Source organism: Toxotes jaculatrix, chromosome 9 (assembly GCF_017976425.1).
Source record: "Toxotes jaculatrix isolate fToxJac2 chromosome 9, fToxJac2.pri, whole genome shotgun sequence".
NCBI classification, from domain to species: Eukaryota; Metazoa; Chordata; class Actinopteri; family Toxotidae; genus Toxotes; species Toxotes jaculatrix.
In genome coordinates this window covers 29,258,732-29,284,476 of record NC_054402.1, presented here as the reverse complement: position 1 = coordinate 29,284,476, position 25,745 = coordinate 29,258,732, and the positions used below count along the sequence as shown (strand labels likewise).

Sequence of the window (25,745 nt, the reverse complement as noted above, 5' to 3'; positions counted from 1 at the left end):
TAGTGTATGTGTGTGTTCAGAATGGTGATGGCTTGAGGAAAGAAGTTGTTCCTGAGTCTGTTTGTCCTGGTTCTTATAGACCTGCACCGCCTGCCAGACGGCAGCAGGTCAAAAAGGGGGAAGGCAGGGTGGGTGCAGTCACAGGTGATACCAGCCACTCTGCTGAGGCAGCAAGACAGGTAAATGTCCTTCAGGGAGGGGAGAGGGCAGCCGATGATCCTCTGCGCCGTCTTTACCACCCTCTGGAGCCTCTGCCGCTCTGCTTCAGTGCAGTGAGAAAACCACACTGTGATGCAGTAAGACAGGATGCTCTCGATGGTTGAACGGTAGAAGGTTACCAGCAGTTCCTGACTCACATTGTTGTTCCTGAGCCCTCTCAGGAAGTACAGGCACTGCTGTGCCTTCTTAATGACGGTCTTGGTGTTGATGGTCCAAGTGAGGTCAGCCGAGATGGTGGTGCCCAGGAAGGTGAAGCTGTGGACCCTCTCCACGCAGTCGCCGTTGATGTAGAATGGGGGTGGGTCTGCTCTGTGCTTCCTGAAGTCCAGGAGGATCTCCTTGATCTTCGTGGTGTTCAGGATGAGATTGTTAGCCTGACACCACACAGACACAATTATAACACAATTTACATTTTTATCTGCACTACTGGTCTTCCACCCTCCATCATCATCATCACGCATTTTCCTCCGTCAGTTTTGAAACTATTATCTCCTCTTCTTTTCTCAGTCCTCTTCTACTGTGCATATCCATCCCAATGTCTTCTTTTGAAAACTCTGCAAGGATTCAAGCTTTATTTAACTAGGTGGTGGAAGGTGATCTCTGTGAAAGAGCAAGGGATGATTCAAATATGAATGGTTTGTTAAAATCAAAATGGTTTTAAGTTGTAAGAGAGCTAACCCCAACTCTAAAACTATCTGTAACCCCAACCTAAGGAAAACAAGAACTCAGCAGACTGGAATGACACTGCTGACGCTGCTGTAAAGGTTCAATGATTTGGTGCCAGATGCCAGGAGGAGCTGTCTGGGGAAGGTTGCTGTGCTCCCACAACTCACACTGTAACCTGCCATGTGTGGATTAAAAGTTATGGAGGTTTTTTTTTTAGTTTTTTTAGGAGTAGATCTCAGTGTTCTGTTGCATTGTGAAGTGTTTCATTGGTGAAGATCAGGGGTTAAAGTGGGCTGGGATGAGCCCGAATGGCGGCACCTTGTTTAAGTAAATACATCTGATTAGCTGAATCACACATACCATAATAATGTGGGCTCGTGGACCATAAAAATACATTAAGTTTTTACTGGATCTGTCTGTCTCCTTACTCTCCTTATTTTGGGGTGTGTTTGTGAGAGTATGCTATGTGCGTGCACATTCCTGGACTGTGATCATAGACAAATATCCCTTGTAAAGGAGGGTAATGGCCTCCTTGGATGTGCTGGAATAGAGCCGGCCAAACACTACGATGTTGTGACTCCAGCAAAAGAATCACGGAGGCAATGTCTCAATGTCAGGAACTTTACTTGTCGTAGGTAGAATAACAGGGTTCAGTGTTACAGGTACGCAAGGGGGGTTTGTGTGTGTGGTCTCTGCCAAAGAAATAATTCTAAAAAGTCTTAAAAATAACTATTACAAATCTCATAACAAAATATATACATGCAATAAATCTGTAGGTTAAATAAACTAGCATGTATTTATATGAAGAAAATTATCTTACAAAACAATTAACAGACCCAAATATACAATGGTTAGAATGAATACAGCAAGGAAGCATAAATGAAATAAAATTACAACTTACATCATCAGTGACGCACACAACCTCCCCTGAAGAACAGAACAGTTCACCGACTATCTTGAAAATCCACTGCAAAGAGACGCACAGCTCCTAATTACCGAGCCTGTGTTTCTTAAAGGGCCAGCGTCCCCGTTAACAACTAACATCACAGTGGAGAATAATACAATGCAATAACACAACAGAGGGCTTTCCTACATCCCTCCTAACCCTAAACCTTAATCACAAGTGGCAGATTAGAAAATATTCACATTAGTAATCTCTGCAATCATCTTTTGGAATGATTTTGAAAGGCTCTGACAAATAATGTCCTCCTGTTAGTAAATGGTCAGAAAAAAAAGATCAGAAAACAGTTGTGTTGTTTTGAAAGGCAAACAATGTAGATATACTTTTAAGTGCTTATTGGAGCTGGTTATCATTCAAAATTTTCAATTTTATATATTTTTTTTATTTTTAGGACTTCATTTCATGAAGGAAGCTGGACCTCTAAAAACATCAACATTTTGGTTTTGGATCTGATCAAAGACTGAGAAAATGCCAGGCATACTTTAATGCTTAAGATACTTGATGATACACCCATTTCAGTCAGAATACACATAATAAAAGCTAAGACACCATAGTTTTTATAGCCTTTCCTTTCAATTAAATGGGAATAATATCTTGATAGGGGAGTATATGAGGTTAATTTGTGCAGAGTTGGAAAGATGCAGGTGCAGAAAGGTGAAGCTGTAGTGAAGAGGGCATATACTGTATATATTTGTGTGCTCAGACACCCACAGGTGCACCAACACAAGGCTTAAGGAAGGCTTAAGCATTAACTTGCCCATTCTACTATTTGTCAGAGCTTATTGCCCAGGGGAAACAAAAATACTGTTGGCACAAGCAGAGACACTGGTTCATCTTTTTGCAACCTTGAGAAGTTAAATTCCCATAGTGGGTCCATGAATATAAAAGGTGTTCCCAGGAGGCAGGTGGAGAAACAGGAAAAGCGCACAGCAGCAACCAGTGATGAAGAGAAGGTGTTTTTATTTCTGCTGAGACAAGGAGCTCTACAGAGGAGGCAGGAGATTAGGTGAGAGAGAAGAGGAGAGGAGAAGAGGTGTGAAAGGAGTGAGTCTTCCTCCGGCTGATGCTACCATTTTGGCCTCTGTCAACTTCCATTATGGCTGAACTCCATCACTCTTCCCTCTGTGACTGCATCCCAGTGTCTCATGTGCTAACCCCTTCCCTAGCTTCTCTGAGAATGTCAGTTGTCATAGCTGTCTATGAAAGATGCTCCCCCATCTGCACATCCACACATAAACACACAAACACACACACCTCAAATGCTGGCTGCTCAGGCTGTGAGGTGCTGATAAAAGGCTGACTATAATGGGAGGGGAACAGGTGGGCCATTTCCACAGAGCATCAGGCAGAAGAAGAAAACGTGGTCTGTCATTGAGCAAAGAAGCAGGCTGAATCCAGCCACCCCAAGACCACATTATGGTTCTGTCCCTCAGTGATAGTGCACAGGTCTCCAGAGAGGTGGCACATATATGGCATACGGCTGAGCCAAAGCACATAAAGGCAGCCTCACAGCGTGGAGAGCAGAGGAGGATGGTCTGAAGACAAAATACTAATGAATAAAGAGAATACAATCACAGGAGATTAAATGTTAACTGACATGTCCATTAACACAAGAACAGCAAATCCCTGGAGAAAAAAAAGAGTCTGGTTTTATTATCATCATTATTATTATTTTTCCATGTCTCACAGGCATCACGGAATAACTGCAGTGGCTTCTGGAATGAAGATGCTGATGGCTAGTTTTGATTCCTTGGGGAAACACTGGCACTTTTTCAGATCATTGTTAATCTGGGGGCTCAGGATACAAACTGCACTTGCACAACAAACAAACAAAGCAGAAAAAGAAGTGGTTCTATGTGTTTCACTCTAGAATAAGGAAACATGAATTAAATTGTGATCAAGACCCAAATGAAGGTCCTGGGGTGGTTGAAATCATGACCATGACATCCTCAGAGCTCTAAGATTGGATCAGAAGAGCTTTAGACATACTAACTCCCTTTTCTGCATTCAAATGAACAAAATATCCGATCAGCTGTGGTGGCTGAAGCTTTATCATCTTACGCTATCACCAGTTCCTCATAAACATCTGGATTTTTTATGATTCTACTAACTGTCAAATCAAGTACATCAAATCTTCACAAATTTTTCTAAAGGACAGACCATTTTAGTTTTACATTTTTTATAGAATTCTGAAACTATCTCTTCTTACAAAAAGTGTTTTAGTAGGCTATCTCAGTGTGCTCTTTGAAAATCTTGTTTGACGTTCCCTGTCTTTTACCTCCATAGCAGTCAACCAAAGCAAATGACCATCACCTCGACTTAAGGACTGCAGCTTCTCGTTGATCACTGCTCAGTGCAATGGAGCATTCTTATATGACTAGAACCATGACAAATTTCCTTTTTGAAAACAGGAAGTTTACAGTACAGTCAGTTCAATCTACAATGGCAAGAAAAAGTCAGTGAATGGTTGAATGACATCAAACCTCCTTTGGCAGCAATAACCTCAAACAAGAGCTTCCATTAGCTGCAGATCAGACCTGCACAATATTCAAGAGAATTTTGGACCATTGCTCCTACAGACCAGCTCCAGCTCAGACATATATCTTCACCAGACATCTTAGGATGTCTGGTTATAAAGTTCCTGGCACAGCACAGGAACATGAGGGAAGAGAACCAAAATGCAGGAACCCCAGGACAGATGAGTGAATCAAGTCCTTTTATTAAAACTCAAAATCACTGCCATAAGTCCAGGATCAGGAAAATCAAAAACTGAAGCAACTCACAATTATCCACAGAACACAAACTTAAGTCCAAAAAAAAAATAAAAATAAAAAATCCTTACTTGAGGAAAACACTGTAACTGAGATATATCCAAAAGGGAATCGAAGACAAGACCATGAAGAAAAACCCAGACAGGGAAACAGGAAACTCCAAGATGCAGACAGCAGGTACAAACATGGCAAGAATAGACTCAGGCAAAGGCAGGAGGCAAGGGAACCACAAGACTTATATACACTAGGGATAACTGACAACAGGTGACACAAATCAGGGCGGGGCAATCAAAAAGGAGGGAAACAAGACATAAACAGGAAGTAGACTGGGGACTGACACACAAGTGCAAGGGCTTCAATATAAAACAGGAAATACTAACAAAAAAACAGACAGGTAGAGACAAGAAAAGTCAAGAAGGGTCTCCCACTAAACACAGGAAATACCAAACAAAACACAAGAAAGCAAACATAACCTCAACTCAAACAGAAATCTACTCAACCAAAACTCAAAAAACTAAACATGAGTCCCAACAGAGTCCAGAAGAGGCTATAAAGTGTTTTAACAAAAAAATCCAAAGACGCCCAAAAATTTCCACACAGAGTTCAAAAATATTCAAACAGCCCCCTTAGGGGCTGATCATAACATGAACAGCTCTCTGAGCTTATCACACAGTGTCTCTATTGGGTTAAAGTCTGGGCTCTGAGTGGGCCACTACAAAAGATGGACTTTCTTTGTCTGAAGTCATTCTGTAGTAGATTTACTTCCATGTTTAAGGTAATTGTTCTGGTGCTCTTGTTCTGGTGGCAAACTTTAGTAGCCACAGAACTAAATTATCTCAATTTATATACACTGTGTGCACAATTATTAGGCAAGTGAGTATTTTGACCATATCATCATTTTTATGCATATTTTCCAACTCCAAGCTGTATAAACTTGACATAAACAAACATATGGCATACATACAAACATAAAGCTACCAGGAACCCATTATCCTCCAGTGCTGTCATATTCCAGAGCTGCAGCTTACCTGGAGTGCCCAGATGCACAAGGCGTTCAGTGCTCAGAGACATGGCCGAGGTAAGGAACCTGACCACCACTGAACAAGACACATAAGTTGAAATGCCAAGGCTGGGCCAAGAAATATCTGAAGATAGATTTTTCAAAGGTTTTATGGACTGATGAGATGAGAGTGACTCTTGATGGACCAGATGGATGGGCCCATGGCTGAATCAGTAACGGGCACAGAGCTCCACTTCGACTCGAGGTGCGGTACTGCTATGGGCTGGTATTATTAAAGATGAGCTGGCTGGATCTTTTTGGGTTGAAGATGGACTCAAAATCAACTCCCAAACCTACTGCCAAATTGTAGAAGACGATTTCTTCAAGCAGTGGTACAGGAAAAAGTCTGCATCTGTCATGAAGACCATGATTTTCAATGCGGACAATGCTCCATCACATGCATCGAAGTATTACACTGCATGGCTAGCCAGTAAAGGCCTTAATGATGAAAGAATAATGACATGGCCCCCTCCCTCACCTAACCTAAACACTATTGAGAACTTGTGGGCCCCTTCTTAAGATATTTAGGGAGAAGGAAAACAGTACACCTCTCTGAATGGTGTCAAGGAGTCTGTGGTTGCTGCTGTGCAAAAAGTTGATCATTAATGGATCAAGAAACTGACAGACTCCGTGAATGGAAGGCTTATGCCTGTTATTGAAAAGAAGGGCTATATTGGTCACTGATTTTTTGTGTGTCAGAAATGTTTATTTGTAATTTTTTTTGTTTACTATTCTCACTTTAACAGATGAAAATAAGTGAGATGGGTAATTTTTTGTTTTTCATTTGGTTGCATAATAACCACTAGTTGCCCAATAATTGTGCACACATAGATATTCTCCTAAGAAAGTCAAAACCTCACTTTTACTTTTTATAATATTCAGGTTTGAGGTTTAATAACATTTTGGATCGACAGAGAGCACTGTAGTTGGTCAATAATAAAATTAGTCCTCAAAAACACAACTTGCCTAATAATTGTGCACACAGTGTACAGTCAGACTGTGGACTGATGAATATCTAAACCAGAGGTGTCCAAACTGTTCCACAAAGGGTCGTGTGGCTGCAGGTTTTCGACTACTAGTTATAGCCTACAACTCTTTCTTATTCACTTTTAACATCTTTCCATCAGTCTTTTCTCCCCCCTCACAAACATACACATTCAGCCACCAAACCCTTGGAACCAGGTGGTTCTCTGGCCATACCATCTTCCAGTTCCAATATCATTTTCCATGACACTATTTTGGATGTATTATTTGTATGTACATATTTGTGTGTTTTCTTCAACATAAATTCTAGAAAAGAACAATAACAACAACAACAAAAAAAAAACAATACTGGGGCATCAGTGTAAAAGGTGACAAACTGAAGCAACAAAAAAATATGTATTTTTTTTAAAGTACATTTGTTATTTAACTAGACTACAACAGTTCACTCAACTTGGTGTGATTCTCTTATATTGTCAGTAGTCACAAACAGGAGGTGTGACTGGCATGAGCAGCAGCCTGGGGGAGGACGGGGTTTGTAATAAGTAAAACAAGTGACAACTCTTTTTCATATCCTTCTTCATGCAGGCAGTGAGGGGGATCTAATTAAGATTGTTCATTAGATGAGCCTCCGCAACACACGGATCCTTATCACTGTGTGCTTCATCCAACAGCAAAACAACCTAAAGTCACCCAGAGGCCAGGGCTGAATCCTCCCTCTCTACTGCAATGTGTCTGAACTCTGACATTTTCCACATTTAAGCTCATCAGTCATCAGTTTTTCTTCTAGAGTTTCCTGTCTCCTAATTCTCCTGTACTGTTATGCAATACAAACAATACAAATACTTTAAATGCTTAAAACATCACAAGGAAAGAAATTTGTATTTTTACAGCAACTTTCAAGAACAAGGCAATTCAGGTGTTTAGCATAAGCCTAGAATAGGCATTAAGACAAAATATGAAGTCATCAACAGCTCTCCTCCTTAAATACAGAGTTGTAAAGAGCTGTATGATTAATCAAAATACTATCTCGACTGAACTGCAAAGTACTCTTATTTTTATGTGATGATTCTGCAGTGTTTGTATTAGTGAGGCTATCCATTGCATTAAATCCCTTTATTTGTTCCTAAGCTGTATCAGCAAATGACAAGTGTGCATTATTCTGTGTGGCAAAGACAAATATATTTATCTGTCTTCAACAGCTCTGGCTTTAACTCTGTGCTTGTACCATAAAAACATTGTTGAGTCTGTTGTGTGGAGATAGATTCAAAGATGGTGACAGTCAAAAGCACCTCTGTTACTTTGTAAGCAAAAGTTAACACTGCAAATTGGAACAAACACCTGAAATGTCCCTGAAAGGCCCAACTGTTAAAACATCCAGCAGAGTGGTAAAAACTCTACAGAGATAGGACCTCACTCAGCCAAAATATGGCGCTAGTCAACACTGCAAAAAAAAAAAAAAAAGCAGCAACAGAAAAATGCAACAGGATTACACATGACTGATATTTGCTAACAACAGGTCTAATTTTGTGAAATCAGTCTTCCTTAAGTGGACCTCTTTCCTGAAAGACACATGCTGTCACAGTAATGTCCTTTTAATCAAAGAGGAAAAACATTAAACTGTGTGTAAAAGGCATCATAAGCTCATTCCAGTTGCCAATGCTAGAGTGGCACTAATCCTAAGGCATCTGCACTGGCTTCCAGGAAATCATAGAAACAAGTTTAAAGTGCTGCTGCTTCTCAATAATTTTCCTAATGTCTGAACACAAAAAAAAAGATCTCTGGCTGTCAGCTGTTAAGTTACAAAGAGCGGCCAGTAAACTTTCCTGAAGTCCATTGGGCTGCAGGAAAGGAAAGGAAAGATCTTGGTGTAGCCTCACAAATGCTTAACAGCATGTTTCCCCTTAAGGGGGACACAATAGAGAGAAGACAAGATGTGAGGGCACCAAGGTTACCTGCCAGACCTAAACTAACACATGACTGACATAGCCAGCATACCAAACCCCTCAGCCGACAGGACTCCCCCATGTTAATTTCTCTAACGTTAACCAAGTAGTTTCTGTGCCTACACCTAACCAAACCAAACCTTAACCACAGCAGTATGTAAACGATCAGAGTCATTTTGGAGTGCAATTACGAATCACATATTTTGTCAGGTTGTTCATCAAGATCCAAGAAGTCACATTCCAGTAACAAGCGAGCTAGATAGAGTGCACATGTGGCATTAAAAATGACATCAAGAAAATTTCAACTACAGTGCTTCTCACATTGGCGATCGGATCAAAGAGTGTCTTAAACCCCTAGTCACTCATTGGAATCTATTGGGCTGTGTCAACAATGTGTGGACCTAAAAAAGTTGTTAGAGTTTGAACTTCTCTCTCAAGTTCACTTTTCTTGTTTCACTCTCAACACACCTGTTCGAAAGTGTGTGTTGCTATCCCTATTAGACAACTTGTTCCTCTCTGTGACAGCAGGCTTTCTGCCCCATCTCAAGTGTGGCCATTTGAAACAGGTATGAACACTTTTGCTTTTAGATGTAGTCTTTTCATTCATTTCAAGTATACCCCACCACCTACACACCACCTGTTTAATGCCACACTGACTGCATATGGTGATCTGTAAACACTGGCAGTACTAAGCATAAGCTTCAAAGAGCCTTCTTCTGCTTTCACTGTCTCCAGACTCCAGTGATAAATAAAATGACTGCTGCAGAGTTCTGCACTGCTGTGTCCTTGTCCTTGTCATACAACTACAACATGGTTTCCCTTTGACCTCACCGCTCAAAGGTGTGATATTGTCTTGCTGGGCTTTATGTGCCATCACTTCTACTCAACAGCTGATTGTACAGTGACAAGGATTGATAAGAGGCACACACTATAGCAGCCTTAAGATTATAGAGGAGGACCCATCCCATCTGCAGATCTTACCCCAGGGAAACTAAGCTCAGGTCCTGCTTCTAGTAATAAGTCAACCAACAAAAAATATTTTAACATTAATAGAAAGAGTTTGAGAAAAAAAAATAAAAGAAAAATTGAGAAGATGATCCTCAAAGCCATTCTAAAAAATTAATATGCTAATAAATGTCTCCTTCAAGGGAAATCTTGCAAGGAAGTTATAAGCACTTAACAAATTACTTACACTACTTCGCTCGAAGCCATATACATTTTTAAAGGGACTATTTTTCCATTCCTGCTGTGTTTCCTGCTCACATTACAGACTTAGCCAACAGTAGAGTCTCTTTCCCCAAGTTGCCATTTTGGGATATGGGAAAGCAAGATCTAGGCTTGCACCACCCTTTCATGAGATATCAAATTCTGGGAGCAGTGAGGCATTTATCAATATTCCTCATCAGGCTGGGTCTGATAATACTCCTCAGCAGCTCAGAAGCTACTTGATAAAGTGTTATGTCTGTAGAGGTAAAAGAAAAGTGCTCTTCCCCACACTCAAAGCAGAATCATTAAGAAAAATTAAATGAATTTTGACCAGGAAGCTTAATTATAGCAGAAAAAAGATAAAGTAACTTTTAGTAACACTTCCATTAGAGTGAAGGGCATGCATTATTCTCATTCAGTATTCCCCTACGTGTGTGACCCTTGATGCTTCACCTTTTCCTTACTCTCTTCATCCTCCACATCCGCTTCATCTAAATCAGGCTTCTCTTTACCCTACACCCCCTTATGCTCCTCGTTTTCAGTCTCTCTACAAGTCATTGGGAAACAACCTTCCAAGCACTTTAATCAGCTTCTTCCCCAGCAACTCCTCACTTCTTTTACATACTGTCAGTAACCTGCCAGACAATCTGGTGGAGAACCAAGAGGAAGAGGAAATAAGTCTTTGATACTTGTCTAAAAATAAATGAATAAATACAAACAAAAATGGGGTGGAACGGTGGTGCAGTGGTTAGCCCTATCGCCTCACACAAAGAGGGTTCCACGTTCGAATCCCGGTCTCTCTGGGTACTCCGGCTTCCTCCCACAATCACAAAAACATGCACATTAGATTAATTGACTACTCTAAATTGCCCATAAGTGTGAGTGTGCATGTGTCGCTGTCTTTGTGTGTCAGCCCTGCGATTGGCTAGAGACCAGTCCAGGGTGTACCCCGCCCATAGTCAGTTGGGATAGGCTGCAGCTCCCCGTGACCCTGAGGGATTAAGCGGTATAGAAAGACAATTAATCGTCATTAATTCTGTTAGAAAGATCTAGGAAGACAGCCCTGGGATCAATCCTACACAGAGGTATTTCTGTTCCCTTTTTCCTAACCCCCTAATTCTCTCACCCTTGCTCTGACCACACCCATCTCTGGTGTACCAATCACGCTGTTGTGGCTGGTAAATGTGGAATGGTCACAGTTTGGCTGGGTCTAGGAAAAAGTGGTGGTTTGGGCGTTACTCAGTAGTCATTGCATTATTTTTACATGGGTACTCATCTTCAAACTCAGCCTTCATTTTGATCTTAACGTCGCACCTGTAAAGTTTTGTGCCAACTCTTACACAACCATCCTGAGCTGTTTGATGTTATGACTGCTTGCAAGTCATGCTGTAAAACAAGTGAATATTCTTATCTTTACCATCCTTCCCAGGTAAACATGGCCTTAATCCCACCTACAAAGGTCTGATTGGTCACTTGTTTCTTCAACTGGTGCAATAGCTATCAATTTTAGATTAGATTAGATTCAACTTCATTGTAATTACACATGTACAGAGACAGGGTAACGAATGAGCCAATGAGCAATGCCAGACACTGTGACCAAAGTCAGATTCAGATTCAGTGGACAGTCTTTTGCCAAACAAGAGTCAACTTCATGTTTGACTGTTTTCTTCCATATTCTCAGAGTTTCCTTACAAACTTTTAACTTTCATTTCAATTAATTTCATTTCAGGATTGAAAAGATTCATCTGAAGTGGGTCCTGCACACCAGGAACAAATTAGCTTAAGTAGTCATCACACAAAACAATCACGTTTATTTATTTAATCATTAGACAATACAGAAAATGCACAGAACTTGTTTAACAAATATAAACCAATTCATACTGGACATTAGGAACAAGAATAAATATATTTTGCTGAATATATTTGTGATGAATGGCAAGGCGAGGGAAGTGGAAGGGCAGAGAGTGACACTTGATGAAGAAAACTTTTAAGGAGAAGAAACCAAGAAAGTCTATCAGAGACAGTAAAGATAGGAAACAAGAGGAGAGCACTCACACAGTTGCAGAGCCTGGGGGGCAACCAGCTGCCATACTTTTTGGCAACCACAGGTCAATAGGCTGGGATGGCAGAAAAGGGCAGAGAACACACACACACACACACACACACACACAGAACCCAAGAGAGCAACAGGGCGGATTGTTGCTGTTCCCACCACAGTGTGTAGTAGTCCCTCTAGGGCTCAGGGCTACTTTCACAGATTCTGATTTCCAGGCTTAGGTTATGTGATAATAAGTGAGCCATTTCTGCTGATAAGGGCTCTTACAAGCAGTTGAAAGCTCCAGAAAACATAAGTAAGATGACTTTTTGTGTTTTTAATTTTTATCACTATTTCCAAGGTCAGGAAGGATGGAACTTACTTATTTTATATTGTGTTCAATCAAACCAGCAAAACTTAACTAGTTAATTTACTAGTTCATCTACTTCATTTTCTCAGCATGTTTTATTTAGTCAAGTTTTAGTAGACTAACAGTGTGGGCATTTTAGTTTTACTTTTGTCATGACTAGCCCCTAAGGGGGCTGTTTTCTGAACACTTTTTTGTTTTGAACCCCTTTGTGGACTCTCAGACTCTTGTTTAGGTTGTTAAATTTTGTTAGTAGTTCCTGTTTTATTTTGAAACCATGGCCCTTGTGTATCTTGTCTTGTTCTATTTCCTGTCTTTGTCTTGTTTCCCTCCATTTGTGATTGTCTGCCCCGTCTTAATTGGTTTCACCTGTTGTCCCTTGCCTTGTGTATTTAAGTCTCGTCGTTTCCCTGTGTTCTTGTGAGTTTGTTTTTGTCTCATGTTCTGTCTCATGCCTTTGTCTCTTGTCTCGTTTCTAGTCCAGTGATCTAGAGTGTTTTCCCAAGTCATCGTGTCCCAGGTCAGGTTTTGTATTAATTTGTTACTTTGTTTCTTGTTAGGTTTTGTTCCTTGTTTAGTCTTTCTCCTCGTAAGAGTGATTTTGTGTTCACGTTTTGTAACTTTTGCTTTAGTGCCTTTTTCCCCTTTATGGGTGATCTTTGTTTGCTACTTTGTTAGAATTAAAATTATTATTTTTGTCTACGTCCGTGGGGTCGTGCATTTGGGTCCTAGTCCTTGCCTCCAAGTCGTGACATCTTGTAGTCAAAAGAAAGAGTGAGACATCCTTTTCCCCCAGCAACTTTTTCCAGTTCCTCCTGGGGGATCCCAAAGCATTCCCAGGCCAGATGAGATACCTAGTCTCTCCAGAATGTTCTGGATCTACCCTGGGACCTGAGGTGCCCAGGAGGACTTATGATCAGATGCCCAGGCCACCTCAACTGTCTCCTTTTGATGTGGAGAAGCAGTGGCTCATTTCATTTCGCAGCCACTTCAGTCACAATCTCATTCTTCTGGTCACATCCCAAAGCTCATGACCATAGGTGAGGGCTGGAATGTAGACCGACTAGTAAATCAAAAGATCAGCTCCCTCTTCACCAAAACAGACCACTGCAATGCCCCCATTACTGCACATGCTGCATCAATTTGCCTGTCAAACTCACACTACATTTTACCCTCACTCTTGAACAAGACCCCAGGTTGGAATCCGCATTGCTCCTTCTGGATCTGTGGTTTGACAACTAGTCAGAGCATCCTTTTCAGCACCATGGCGTAAGCTACGTAGCGTGACACCCTTATAATTGAACACCCTCCAGTCCCCCTTTTTAAACATAGGGACCACCAGCCCATTCTGCCAGTGCACTGTAACTAACAGTGACACTGTGCCTGACCTCTGTGTGACACTGACAAAGCAGGTCAGCCATGAAAGCCCCACAATGTTCTTGTGGCTGAGGACCTTTTTGATTATCTCAGAGACCCCTGCCAGAGTGATTGAAAAAGAATGCATTTTGAACAGGGTTAGAATTTATTCATATTTTTTTTACACAATATTGTGTCTCGGGTGGCAACAGAAATGTTGACAGGCCACTGTATAGACTCAACTGATATTGCCTTACTTTATAGCTCACACTGAAATTTAAAAAGAAAGCAGAATGTATATAGAAATTAATAAATAACGATCATTCATCCTTTCCTCTGTCACCCTCCCTCTTAAACTGGATTTTTACTTCTGCATTAACTGTGCTGCTGATGTGCACCTGAAAAATGTAACTACACATTGAGGCTACAGTGTCAATGACAATACCACACAGGGACTGCAAGAATTGTGACTGACTGCTTGTGTTTTCCTCCACATATTTCTGATGCCAGTGGACTTTGTTAAGACTGAAGACAGCATGAACATGAAGACAACATGAAGGAAGAATGACTCTTAGAACTCTCCTCCTTTTCAGCTACATCTAGCCTCTAACAAAGCCATTACACTGTAAAACTTCTCACCACTCACCACGATCAACACTATGTATGAATGAACAAACATAAAACACAGCGGTAACACTCTAGAATAACAAACCCTTATAAGACATTTATAAGCTATTAATAGATATCAGTTAATAGTTAAAGTTATGTTAAAGTTAAGTTAAAGTTGTACAACATTTATATATGATTTAGACATTATTAAAAAAAATTTTTTCACGTGGTTATGCTGCCCCCTATATGATGCCGCCCTGGGCGGCTGCCCGGTTCGCCCGTGCCAAAAACCGCCACTGTGTATGTTTCAGTCATAGCATCCTTGTTGAGCTTATAGTGAAATATCATGAGCAAGTTCAAATAAAAGCGGACTGTATGAAACCTGTTTAGCTTTATTAGCCACAAATCTTATAAACTGTGAAATTCTTGTAGACTTTCTGGCTGAAATGGTCAGTCAGACCCTCAGTCCAGACCAGTCCCTCCTCCCCCCTCCAGCAGTACCTGCCGAGCAGTGAATCCACATCAGCACTAAAGCTAGATTTATAGCAGGGAGTTAACCGAGTAGGTTTTAATTTTTAGTTGAGAGTCAGATTTCATCTGTTGATGTCACCTCAGTAGCACTAAACTTGTGTTGTATAGGATCAGGCCGTATCATGCTTTATACTCTGTGCAGTAACTGTGTTTGCATTCTTTATTTACATTTACTTTTGTGCAGTTATTGAAAAATTAATGTTATTTTGCTGTGTCATCACTGAATAAGAGATTACCACTGTGTAATAGCCGTGTTGGTAACACTTTAGAATAACGAACCCTTATAAGACATTTATAAGCTATTTGTCGATATTAGTTAATAGTTAACTAATCATGAACAAAGCATTTATATACAGTTATAAATGATTATTAAATCATTTATTACTTAAGTTACAAGACATTTATAAGCTATTAGTAGATATTGAACTAATCGTGAATAAACCATTTATATACATGTGTAAATGATTATAAAACCATTTATAACTAAAGTTGTACAACATTTATATATGATTTAGACATTATTAAAAATGCTGTGTCAACATTGTTTGTCGTGATTTATTCATCATCAACTAATTTTCAATATTTATTAGTAAATTATTGGTGAAAATAGTGTAGATGTGTTAAAAAATCCACTGTTCTACCATTTGTTTATTCATGTTTAACAGATCATTTGTTAGGCATTTATAAAAAAAATCTATAAATCATTTGCAGATGTTATTATGTCCCTTAATCTAAAGTGAACCATATTCATCATTAACAAATATCTAATAATGTTTGCTAAAGATTTGTAGACTTTTTCATCACATGTAATAAATGTTGTAGACAACTTTGGGATCCATCCTTCTTTGTGACATCAAACAGTGCCAGAATTAGGAGTACAGAGTATAAGTGTATAAAACATTTTATTAAAGCAAGCACAGCAACCAATGTGCAACAAAACAGAATAAAGCAATAACAAGTGCTTTTCAACAGCCTGCACATTAAAAACACTGTTAACTCAGATAAAACCTGTTTATAAACATTGTCTTAAAACAATAACTGTGTTGATTCTTCTGGAAAACTAACCCATCCACTCCAAGTTCTGAACTCTTATTTCCTCCTCAAGAAGGGGAGAATTTTCCCTTCCTTTTTCATCTCATCGATCAGAGCCAATAACACAGGGTCATCTTTAATAACATTAGCACACTTCAGTACAAATGTCTGCAGCTTTTGCAGCCTTGAATACCCCTTCACCAGTTCCCCATACTTCTCTGGTGAGGCAATGGCCAGCTCTGCTATGGGGGCACTCCCTAGGATGGTATTCCTATCAACCCCAACAGCCTTGTACGACCTGACGAAATTCTTGCCTCTTTGGCAATGTTGCAAGACCTTCCGGTACCTCTTGACCACCTGGTGTGGATTTACTGCTATAATAGAAAAGACAAAACAAAGATAAATGAAATGTCCACAACAGCTATTTCAAACCATGCATTGAGCAAAGATACATTCTAAGCTGTCCCAATATGATTAAGTAAACCATAGAGTTAAAAAAGAAATTATTTGTTGCACTACTCTTCTGGAATTAACTGGAATGTCAATTGATGGGAACATAGGATAGCATCTGTGAATTTCTGACTCCACTGTCCTCTCTACCTGCATTCATATTTTGCACATGTGCTGCCAGGGGTCCCAGGCAGATGATGACAAGGCAAATCATTTAATGTAGTCATTAGGGTGTAATAAATGCCATGTTTGTGACAGCTAGTGACACACACACACTAATGAATTCATCCAAAAAAGGTCAGAAATTTGGGTTTGGTTGCTCATATCTCTGTTGTCACTGTATTAGTGACATAGTTTTATCTTGCGTAATCAGAAAGCCTTTTCATTTCCCTTTACAGTGACCAATTCATGAAGATTATGCATTTAGGAGATGAGCAACAAAGGTGATTGTGTGTGTGTGTGTGTGTGTGTGTGTTTACTCATACTCATCCCACAAATGCATTACCCTTAAAGATGTGACATCATTGCAAAGGGAAATGAACAGGCTCTCCAATAATATGAGGTGCAATGCTATTTATTACAGTGACAACAGATATTTTTTTTGTGCACCAAACTTTGTGGATAAACAATTCCAAACTATTCCTTTTAAACAGTAATACAAGCCCAGTTTTTGTAATCACAGCTCTCAAAGACACATAATTTCTCCAGCTCACATTTACCTCTGTGTCTGAAGTGTTTTTGGTCTTCTGGTCTCTGGTCTTCTCTTTTTTCCCCTTCCTCTTGTGTTTCTTCTTTTTATACTTTTTCTTGTTCCTCTTGTGTTTCTTCCTCTCATCCTCAGAGGATGAAGAGGATGAGGTTGAGGAAGATGATGATGAGGAGCTTGAGGAACCCTGGGATGATTCTGATGACCCAGAGTCTTCCAGGTCTATCGCAGCATCCTCATTGACCTTGGCACTGCTTTTCTTGCTCTTCTTCTTATCTAACAGAGAACAAAAACAAAGACAGACATACTGTAAAAATTGATGAAGACTGTGTTTTTATTTATTTGAAATGTTATAATACAACAGCGTGATATCCTCAGTTAGCAAATTTATAATCGTTCTTTAAGTTCACATAGCTTGTCTGTGTACCCTGAGCAATATTTGATGGAAGTCAAAGGTTTGCCTCTACTGAATAATATGCTATGTAACGTTACTCAATGCAATACTTACATTCAGACAGTTCTTCCAACAGTTCTTCTTTGGTCAAGTCCTCTATTTTTTGGGCTTGTGCATTAGCTTTTTCCTTGGCCCTCCCCAGCTGTGTGCGCAATTTCTTGAGTGACATCACAGCTGTGGGGGTCGGTGGCATATTGTTACCTGAAACTACACAGAAAAGGACCAGTGGCAGCTGGTTAACCAAAACTGATTGTTACTATAACATTGTGTTATAACTTGGTATGAGAATTCGTAAAATGTTATGGATATCAAATCTATTATCAATTCTGTTTATTGATCTGATTCTGTAATGATTCTCTTATTGATTCCCGATTTGTGTGAGAAAAACATACAAAATTCAGCCAATTAGAATCAGACAGGAAGACGCCTGCTGACCTGATAGAAAGTCAGTAGGTTGATAATCTCATTTCATAAAACTAACTGCGTTTACATGGACATCTTTTTTTTTTTAACACAAATTTAATCATTCTAATTTAAAAAAGTTGTCCATGAAAACAGGGTTATTGATAGAAAGTGTAGTAGCTAGCTCGCTAGAGCGGTTTACTATCGACTCTCAACCTGAATTGATTCCCATCTCTAGTTATCATGCCAGCTAAAATAATTACTACTATGCTTAATAGCACAAGCATTCAGTGTTTCATGTTTTGATGGCTTATTCCCTTGCATCAATCTGCATTCACCATGTGGGATTAGCAAAACTATCCAAACCACACTGACATGTCCTGTTGATAAATTTGGCTAGACTAGCCGATATAGCTAATACAGCTAACTAGCTAAAAAACGATTAGCGCTTGTGCTTGCTTGATAGTTTAGCAGATTCAGCTAGGTAAAATAAGTCAACAAATAAGTTAACCAGCAAATGTGAATTTAGAACTGTGGATTTGTAATGTTATTGTAACAGCTTAAAGTTACCTGCGCTGCTGCTCCCAGCTCCTTCCCCGTCTTCGATGGGCGAAAGTCGCTTAGCTCTTGTTCTGACGTACATGTTCAGAGCAAGAGCATGCGGAAAGTGTTGTCAGATGGAAAATGTTACAAATATGGGAAAGTGTACAAGACTCCTAACCAACAGCAGAAATGTGTCGCTGACTGTGCTGGCTGAAACCGGTGCAGCGTTCAGGAACACAGTGAACATTTCTAAAGCACTAATGTAAAATATATTACCAAAGAAGGCACATCACAAAAAGAAAAAAAGAAAGAAAGAAAATATGCATGTTAGAGACTATTTAGTAGTAGTAGTAGAGACTACTATAAGTGTGATGTTTAGTTGTTGGTGTAGATTTGTTGCATCTTTCCTCTGCGCTGTAGATGTCTTTTTAAATTTCCCACAACACGGGAAGGCAGCAACTGACAAGCTGTAGCTACTAATACAAAGTGTAACGATCAAATTAATGTACATTATGGGACTTTTGACATCACTGATCATATATAGTACAAAGGGCACAATTATTCTACAAAATATGGTAATTGCCATACATCTGGCAACTCTGCTAACAGCTCTCTAAACACAGACATATAAACATATCGAACTGCCTTGTGGGAGATTGAAGTTTCCTGGCGGGCCCATCCATTCATTCATAAATGCAGGATATGCATTCAAATGTAGGCGGTGAACTTGGGGGTTGATTTTTTGTGAGCTGTTAAAATGCCTGGTTTGGCCAGTAAATTGAGAGAGCTGATAGAAGGGAAAAAAACTACCAAAAAACACCACAAACTGATTAAATGGCTGCAAAAGAAAAGAATACTACAAAGGAAGGTTAAATGCAATTCATGTCAGCATAGGTAGGTATTTAAGTTATAGTATTATAGTTAAGTTTTTACTAAAAAGAAGTACTCTAAGTGAATTGACTTAAATGCAGTGTGTATTAGCACCACATGTTAAAAACTCTCTAGTTTATCCTTACACAAAGATGAAAGACTAAGGAACTTCTTTAGTTTTGTGATGATTGTGCATGTGTATTGTTTTGGGTGTAGTTAGAGTACTGAATTTGCAGAAAGTCCCTGCTTCATGTGGAAAAGCAATGTTGTAAATATAATTCTGTGCATCATGTGCTAATGGTTTTTAATGTGGAGATGTGGTTTTATGTTGCTAAAAATGTTAACCACGAGTTTCATTACAAGCCCTATACTGGAGTAACTGTCATATCCTTGGTAGGGTAGTATAGCAATGGCCATAATTAATACCTCAATGTCATCTATGACCCTGTTTTTCTTATTGTATGATCCAGGAGGCATCAGCAGGACAACCACAATCAGAAACCTCGAAGCTGATTCGACACAAATCGATTTTTGCAAAATCAAAAATCTCCCTGTTCAACTGGATGAAATTTATTTACAGGTTGTTAAACTAATAATATCTTTTTTGTGTTTTGATGTTTGTAGCCAGGTATTGAGAACACTAATCACAGATTACACTTAGGAATAATGTATGAATTCATTGTGCTGTTGGCCTACTGTATCTTGAATCACTGGGTTATGATGACATTTTCTACTATGTGTTTCAAGATTTTCTCAAGGACTGAGGTTACGCCAGGTTGACCTCATCATGGACGACATTGCTGGGTCCTCAGCAACTCTGTCAAAGATGTCCCAAAAAGTGAGAGAGGCCTGCACAATTGCAATGGACAAGTTGCAACGAACAAAAGGACAGCACATGGGGGGAAGAGATACTTTGTTCTGATCGATGAGAGTCACTTCAGACGTAAAAGAAAGGCAAGTATAACTTTAAGTATTAACCACTGCAAATTATTAAGTTGGTCATCATTAACTTGTCACCACTGTGGGAAAATACGGACACAGTATATTCCATTTTTTTTTTTTAATTTATGTATAATTTTTCATAAACAATAAAGAGTGGATGGGTTAGTTTTCAGAAGAATCAACACAGTTGTCATTGTTTTAAGACAATGTTTATAAACAAGTTTTGTCTGGATTAACAGTGTTTTTAATGTGCTGGCTGTTGAAAAGCACTTGTTATTGCTTTATTCTGTTTTGTTGCACATTGGTTGCTGTGTTTGTTTTAATAAAATGTTTTATACACTTATACTCTGTACTCCTAATTCTGTAACTGTATTTATTAAAGTCGTTCGTAAGAGGTGAGTAAAAGGTCCACAATTCATTTATAAACATTAACAGACATTTGTAAATAATGAATAGTCTTCACTTTAGATTAAGGGACATAATAACATCTGCAAATTATTTATAGATTTTTTTTATAAATGCCTAACAAATCATCTGTTAAACATGAATAAAGAAATGGTGGAACAGTGGATTTTTAAACACATCTACACTATTTCACCAATAACTTACTAATAACGTTGATCATATTGAAAATTAGTTGATGATGAATAAATCACGCGCAATGTTGACACAGCATTTTTAATAATGTTTAAATCATATATAAATGTTGTACAACTTTAGTTATAAATGGTTTTATAATCATTTACACATGTATATAAATGGTTTATTCACGATTAGTTCAATATCTACTAATAGCTTATAAATGTCTTGTAACTTAAGTAATAAATGATTTAATAATCATTTATAACTGTATATAAATGCTTTGTTAATGATTAGTTAACTATTAACTAATATCGACTAATAGCTTATAAATGTCTTATAAGGGTTCGTTATTCTAAAGTGTTACTAACACGGCTATTACACAGTGGTAATCTCTTATTCAGTGATGACTCACAGCAAAATAACATTAATTTTTCAATAACTGCATAAAAGTAAATGTAAATAAAGAATGCAAACAGTTACTGCACAGAGTATAAAGCATGATACGGCCTGATCATATACAACACAAGTTTAGTGCTACTGAGGTGACATCAGCAGATGAAATCTGACTCTCAACTAAAAATTAAAACCTACTCAGTTAACTCCCTGCTATAAATCTAGCTTTAGTGCTGATGTGGATTCACTGCTCAGCAGGTACTGCTGGAGGGGGGAGGAGGGACTAGTCTGGACTGAGGGTCTGACTGACCATTTCAGCCAGAAAGTCTACAAGAATTTCACAGTTTATAAGATTTGTGGCTAATAAAGCTAAACAGGTTGCATACAGTCAGCTTTTATTTGAACTTCCCGACATTCTCATCACCAAACTGGACACTCTCGGCCTCCCCCCTCTCACATGTGCCTGGATAAAGGACTTCCTAACTAACCGACCCCAGACTGTGAGACTCGGCCCCCACCTCTCCTCCATTCGCACGCTGAGCACCGGCTCTCCACAGGGCTGTGTGCTGAGCCCCCTCCTGTACTGCCTCTACACCCATGACTGCAGTCCGGCCCACAACAGCAACCTCATCGTTAAGTTTGCTGACGACACTACAGTGGTCGGACTCATCTCAAAGGGAGATGAAGCAGCCTACAGAGAAGAGGTCCTGAAGTTGGCATCCTGGTGTTCAGAGAACAACCTGGCTCTGAACACCAAGAAAACCAAGGAGATCATTGTCGACTTCAGGAGGCACAGCACCAACTTAGCCCCCCTCTACATCAACGGCGAGTGCGTGGAGAGAGTCCACACTTTTCGGTTTCTTGGGATCCTCATCTCCGCTGACATCTCCTGGACAGAGAACATCACAGCGGTCATTAAGAAGGCTCAGCAGCGGTTACACTTCCTGAGGGTACTCAGGAAGCACAACCTGGACTCCATCCTGCTGCTGACCTTCTACCGCTCGTCCATTGAGAGCCTGCTGACGTACTGCATCACAGTATGGTACGGCAGCTGCACCATGGCAGACAGGGAGAGGCTTCAGAGGGTAGTTAAGGCGGCACAGAAGATCATCGGCTGCCCCCTCCCCTCCCTGATGGACATTTACACCTCCCGCTGCCTCAGCAGAGCAAAGAACATCACCAAGGACAGCTCCCACCCTGGCTTTGCTCTGTTTGACCTGTTGCCCTCAGGAAGGCGCTACAGGCACATCAGAACAAAGACTAACAGACTCAGAGACAGTTTTTTCCCAAAAGCCATAACCATACTGAACTCACACATGCACTGAACCCCACAGTCTATTCCCCTGAACCCCCGGACTTCCTTCCCTCTATCCACTCACCGTGCAATATCCGTATACTGTGCAATATTCATTAATGTGCAATAACCCATACTTGAACTGTGCACCTTACCCCCCCTGTATTTTGCTTTTTTCTCTTCATATTGTTGTATAGCATTCCTTTAAATTTTTGACTTGCACTAAACTTACTTAACTTAATCTTATTTTATTTTTATTCTATTCTATGTTGTATATTCATACATGTTGCACTGGAGAAGGAGATGCTTTCCATCTCGTTGTACATGTAAAAGATGTCCAATGACAATAAAAGGCATTCTATTCTATTCTAACTTGCTGATGATATTTCACTATAAGCTCAACAAGGATGCTATGACTGAAACAACACAGTGGCAGTTTTTGGCACGGGCAAACCGGGCAGCCGCCCAGGGCGGCATCACATGGGGGGCGGCACAACCACGTGAAAAAAAAAAAAAAATCATCTGTGCCGCTAAGCAGTTTTCTATTATCTATCATATTACTGTGTGGGGAATGAGCAAATTGACGCCCCCTGCAGCTGCAGGCACCCCTGCTTGCTGAGAAGGTGATGTGCTCAGAAGCTGTGTGAAGAGGGGACAGGGGAGGGGGGCGCAGGGGACAATTCACCTCTGGGTCTCTCCCAAATGAAACACACAAGGCAGGGGTGGGGGTCCACTGTGTAGAGGAGGCTTTTCAAAGCTAAAGTTGATCAAGTCGTACCTGAGGTCAACCATGTCTCAGGCACGGCTCACTGGCCTTGCTGTCATCAGTATCAGGCACTCAATAGGGGAGCAGATTTTGTATGATGACATTATTAGAGGGTCAGGTTTTAGTTTTTGTTTGCTGCTCTTAGTGCAATAGTGTTATAATTAGATTTCTTTTAGTGTGTTTTCATTTGTGTGATGGATTTGTGCTATTCAGAATTTATTCTATATTTTATGTGTATATTATTCTAAAATAATAAAATGACATTGTTTTGATTTTATAGCATTGATATTCTCTGCTGTTATGTGTGATTGTGTATATTTTTTGCCACTTTTATGTATATAGAGAATATTTATTTAATTTTTGATAACTTTCATTTCTAAATTGTTTTGGCAATGTTGGAGTTGGAGATTGTTATAATATAAATATTGTTATAATAAAAATATTGTCATAATAAAACATGGCTGTTCATGGGGTAGGGGTTGGGGTTTAGGGTTAGGGCTGGGGGGGGGGGGGGGGGGGGGGGTAGGGGGGGGGGGGGGGGTCTCGCCCAGGGAGTAATTCAATGTAGAACCGCCACTGAACATACAGGTGGTGAATGGTAGACTGCACACAAAACAATGGACATATTGATTTTCTGCAAGCCTATGCTTGTTAATCATTTACTGTTAGTGGCTTTTTCATAAGAATTTTATTGCATCACAGTGACAAGCATAGTTGCTGTTAACATAAGTATCATTCACTTCACCTCACCTGTGCTCATTCTCTCTGTGGTGGCCTCTGCTCTGCTACCTTCATTTTCTGTCTGTGTGCATATGTGTGTGTGTGTGTGTGTGTGTGTGTGTGTGTGTGTGTGTGTGTGTGTGTGTGTGGTGGAGGAGTTGTCTTATTGGGCATCTTACAGAGCTGAGACATAATCCTGTTGCACTGTACAACTCATGTTCTGCAATGACAATAAAGATCATTCTGATTCTGAGCTCAGACCTGTTCTTGTACAACACAGACAGAGAGAGCCGAGAGAAACAGAGAGACAGAGAGGAGTGGCAACACAAGACAGAGAGACTGTTTATGTTTATCTGTCATACAGCCAAACTCACCAAAGGAAATTGGGAATATGTCTGGGGAAAAAAAGCTACCAATTATCATGAATGTGTTTATTTATGACATCTTCATCCCAAGCCAAGTCTGAGAACTGTGATCGGTCCTGAACAGTCAAGGTCCTTGACTCCCAGAAAATGTTTGACAGAACCCACCAGTGAGCAGTCATGTTCCACTTTAATTAGATTTTCTCACTAGAAATGATCTAATTCAGAGTATTTATGAAAAATAGACCAGTGTAAACCCACCAGGGGGAGAAGGTTTATTTCATAGTAAAAATGAATCCAGTGAGGATATACAGTTCGTACTGGGATCAGATACTATTGCTGCCCCTCTTCGCTGTGCAAACAGACTACTGGAGGAATCTATAACAAACAGGCAAAATGTCAGAAAATGTCAGAAGGCACCTGCTGCAAAAAGCATTAAAATGTGACGCAAATACTATTAAGCCAAGAGATCATTTGAAAGGAGAAGAGAAAAAAGTCAGAGCCCATAAGGTGCAGTGTCAGAGCCAGGATCAGCCTGCTCCTGCACTCTTGTTCAGCTGTGTGTAGAGTACTGATTCCTGAGGTGGATCCTGCAGTCCACAGTATGTCTGACAGACTCCTCCAGGCAATGATCATGTTGGAGAGTTAGCTCTTTTCAAGTTTCACTGCCCTGTAGCCTACACATTGATTTTCCTGTCTCACCACTTATTTCAACCACTTGTACACTGCTTGTTGTCAAAGGAGAATGCATTGTGTTCAAAATAATATCAGTCTAACATCACTAACCACATGAATCACTGTTTTTGGTAGAAATTATATTTCTACATGGCAAATAATTTATTAGTAGGTATAGTAGAGTAATAAAAATAATATAATAATAAAAAGTAAAAAAATAATTAAAATAACAAACAGGTGGCCCTTATTTACAACGAAGGCATCAAATGTTGGTTATAGTGCATTTCTCTCTGAAAATCTGAGTAAAATGGGCTGTTCCAGACATTGTTCAGAAGAACAGTGTACTTTGATTAAAACGTTGATTGGAGAGGGGAAAACTTACAAAGAAGTGCAGAAAATGATAGGCTGCTCAGCTAAAATGATCTCAAATGCTTTAAAATGGCAACCAAAACCAGAAAGACGACCCCCAAACACTAAAATCAAGCCACAGTACACTGTGAAGACGGTGAAGCATTGTGGTACAAGCATCATGATATTTGGATGTTTCTCCTACACACAGAGAAATGGGGGTATCATTTCTGTACCTAAAAGGTACTTCTGCCATTAAAGTTCCCTGCAAAGTACAGAAATTGTCCTTAAGGTGATTATTGTGGACCTTTATTTAATTTTAGAGGTACAAAGTCAAAGCTGACAGGAAATGGTACATAATTGTACTTTTAATAAACAAAGGTACCAGTAGGGGTCAGTAGTCCCGCCTTTTGCCCAGACTGAAAAGGGCCTTGAAAATAGAACATGGCGGATAGTTTTCCAGTTTTGTCGAGTCTCACTACTGATGAACTAATAAAA

The 25,745-nt window shown here is 39.8% G+C and overlaps 1 protein-coding gene across 2 annotated transcripts in view; it reads right to left on the bottom strand.

The window, feature by feature from the left end:
• Positions 1-25,745, bottom strand: part of LOC121186959 (RNA-binding protein Musashi homolog 2-like) — a 131,421-nt gene that overhangs the window by 49,401 nt on the left and 56,275 nt on the right. The window lies entirely within an intron of this gene.